Source organism: Vulpes vulpes, chromosome 11 (genome assembly GCF_048418805.1).
Source record: "Vulpes vulpes isolate BD-2025 chromosome 11, VulVul3, whole genome shotgun sequence".
NCBI classification, from domain to species: Eukaryota; Metazoa; Chordata; class Mammalia; order Carnivora; family Canidae; genus Vulpes; species Vulpes vulpes.
Window position 1 is genome coordinate 45,522,318 of NC_132790.1, and position 3,741 is coordinate 45,526,058.

A 3,741-nucleotide genomic window follows, 5' to 3' on the forward strand; every position below is an offset into this window, starting at 1 on the left:
TAAACCTTACCACGGAGGTGAAGGATCTATACCCTAAAAACTATAGAACACTTCTGAAAGAAATTGAGGAAGAGACAAAGAGATGGAAAAATATTCCATGCTCATGGATTGGCAGAATTAATATTGTGAAAATGTCAATGTTACCCAGGGCAATTTACACGTTTAATGCAATCCCTATCAAAATACCATGGACTTTCTTCAGAGAGTTAGAACAAATTATTTTAAGATTTGTGTGGAATCAGAAAAGACCCCGAATAGCCAGGGGAATTTTAAAAAAGAAAACCATAGCTGGGGGCATCACAATGCCAGATTTCAGGTTGTACTACAAAGCTGTGGTCATCAAGACAGTGTGGTACTGGCACAAAAATAGACACATAGATCAATGGAACAGAATAGAGAACCCAGAAGTGGACCCTGAAATGTATGGTCATCTAATATTCGATAAAGGAGGAAAGACTATCCATTGGAAGAAAGACAGTCTCTTCAATAAATGGTGTTGGGAAAATTGGACATCCACATGCAGAAGAATGAAACTGGACCACTCTCTTTCACCATACACAAAGATAAACTCAAAATGGATGAGAGATCTAAATGTGAGACAAGAGTCCATCAAAATCCTAGAGGAGAACACAGGCAACACCCTTTTTGAACTCGGCCACAGTAACTTCTTGCAAGATACATCCACAAAGGCAAAAGAAACAAAAGCAAAAATGAACTATTGGGACTTCATCAAGATAAGAAGCTTTTGCACAGCAAAGGATACAGTCAAAAAAACTAAAAGACAACCCACAGAATGGGAGAGGATATTTGCAAACGACATATCAGATAAAGGGCTAGTTTCCAAAATCTATAAAGAACTTATTAAACTCAACACCAAAGAAACAAACAATCCAATCATGAAATGGGCAAAAGACATGAAGAGAAATCTCACAGAGGAAGACATGGACATGGCCAACATGCACATGAGAAAATGCTCTGCATCACTTGCCATCAGGGAAATACAAATCAAAACCACAATGAGATACCACCTCACACCAGTGAGAATGGGGAAAATTAACAAGGCAGGAAACAACAAATGTTGGAGAGGATGCGGAGAAAAGGGAACCCTCTTACACTGTTGGTGGGAATGTGAACTGGTGCAGCCACTCTGGAAAACTGTGTGGAGGTTCCTCAAAGAGTTAAAAATAGACCTGCCCTACGACCCAGCAATTGCACTGTTGGGGATTTACCCCAAAGATTCAGATGCAACGAAACGTCGGGACACCTGCACCCCGATGTTTCTATCAGCAATGGCCACAATAGCCAAACTGTGGAAGGAGCCTCGGTGTCCATCGAAAGATGAATGGATAAAGAAGATGTGGTTTATGTATACAATGGAATATTACTCAGTGATTAGAAACGACAAATACCCACCATTTGCTTCAACGTGGATGGAACTGGAGGGTATTATGCTGAGTGAAATAAGTCAATCGGAGAAGGACAAGCAGTGTATGTTCTCATTCATTTGGGGAATATAAATAATAGTGAAAGGGAATATAAAGGAAGGGAGAAGAAATGTTGGGAAATATCAGGAAGGGAGACAGAACATAAAGACTCCTAACTCGGGGAAACGAACTAGGGGTGGTGGAAGGGGGGAGGAGGGCGGGTGTTGGAGGGGAATGGGTGACGGGCACTGAGGTGGACACTTGACGGGATGAGCACTGGGTGTTTTTCTGTATGTTGGTAAATTGAACACCAATAAAAATTAATTAAAAAAAAATAGAGTGGGATATTACTTTGCAACTTTTAAAAATGATAAGGATTGAGCGCTCCAGAGGACTCGGTGGCTTGGGTCGGAGGCTGGAGCCGGCGGGCATTATGGACAAATCTAAAGAAAACTGCATTGCAGGGCCTTTTAAGACTACAATTGCACTTAGTGATGGTCCAAAACGTGTTCTGGTGACTCAGCAAGTTCCTTCACAGAATCCGTTATCTGCAAATAGTGGCCAGGCCCACCGGGTCTTGTGTCTTCAAATTCTTCCCAGCGAGTAGCTCCACAAACCCAAAAGCTCGTCTCCAGCCCTAAACCAGCTCAGAATCTGAAGCAGAAGCAATTGCAGGCAACTGGTGTCCCTCGTCCTGCCTCTAGGTCACTGAATAATAGCCAAAAGAGTGAGCAACCCTCATCATCAGCCCCTGGAAATAATTCTGAAAAGGAACTGGCAACAAAACAGAAAAATGAAGAATCAAAAAAAAAAAGGCAATGGGCTTTGGAAGATTTTGAAATTGGTTGTCCACTGGGTAAAGGAAAGTTTGGTAATGTTTACTTGGCAAGGGAAAAACAAAGCAAGTTTATCCTGGCTATTAAAGTATTATTTAAAGCTCAACTGGAGAAAGCAGGAGTTGAATATCAGCTGAGAAGAGAAGTAGAAATACAGTCCCACCTTAGGCATCCAAATATTCATAGGCTGTATGGTTATTTCCATGATGCCACCAGAGTTTACCTAATTCTAGAATATGCACCTCTTGGAGCTGTCTACAGAGAACTTCAGAAACTGTCAAAGTTTGATGAGCAGAGAACTGCTACTTATATCACAGAGTTGGCAGATGCCCTGTCTTACTGACACTCAAAGCGAGTCATTCACAGAGACATTAAGCCAGAGAACCTACTCCTTGGATCAGCTGGAGAGCTTAAGATTGCAGATTTTGGGTGGTCAGTACATGCTCCATCCTCAGGAGAACCACCCTGTGTGGCGCCCTGGATTACTTGCCCCCAGAGATGATTGAAGGCCGAATGCATGATGAGAAGGTGGATCTCTGGAGCCTTGGGGTTCTTTGCTATGAATTTCTAGTTGGGAAGCCTCCTTTTGAGGCAAGCACATACCAAGAGACCTACAAAAGAATATCACGGGTTGAATTCACATTCCCTGACTTCGTGCCGGAGGGAGCCAGGGATCTCATTTCAAGACTGTTGAAACATAATCCCAGCCAAAGGCCAGCTCTCAAGGATGTACTTGAACACCCATGGATCATGGCTAACTCATCAAAACCATCAAGTAGCCAAAAAAGCAAAGACTCAACTAGCAACAGTCTTAAGGATTGTGCAGGGGGAGAAATCTGAGAGGCAGGGCTGCTGATACTGCTGACGGCCTGGCCTGCCCGTGACCGAGGCACTGCAGACAAAGGCCTGCTGCGCAGGTGGCACCTCGGCCTCCCCACTTGAGTCTACTTAAGTGAACAGTACGCTCTGGAGTGAAAGTAGCCACAGGAATTGTGGCAGTGTCACTAGTTTCACAATTTGGAGGTGAGGTTCACCTGGACCTCCCCAAGCCTGTGAGTCAGGCCTCCTTGTGGAGGCCCCGCTCCGGGTCCTACTGCAAGGAGAGTGGCCACCTGGCCTGACTCCATCAGTGAAAGAGGCGTGCAGTAACCTTCCAAGTACCTACTTGTGTGTGTAACTTATTGGGTGGCCAATCTGGTAAAGCTGTCAGGATGAACATGTGATTCTTTCTTTTAAATGTTAAAAAAGATTTTTATAAAGAAAAAAATGATAAGGATTAATCTTATTGATGAGGTCTCATAATAACTAGAAAAAATATTTTTTCAAATAACTTGAATAGATGAATTCAAAGAACAACTCAAAGTACAGAGTCCAGTAGAAAATTTATCATGTAATTATGGTATGAAATTCTCATTCTCAGTGCTCGACAAAATATCTTCAGAGTCCTATCTGTACATCTCACCACTCTCCAGATTCTCCAA

The 3,741-nt window shown here is 42.9% G+C and overlaps 1 pseudogene; it reads left to right on the forward strand.

Moving 5' to 3' along the window:
* Window positions 1–1,857: 1,857 nt before the first annotated feature.
* Window positions 1,858–3,100, forward strand: LOC112915842 (aurora kinase A-like; annotated as a pseudogene).
* The last annotated feature ends 641 nt before the right edge of the window (window positions 3,101–3,741 follow it).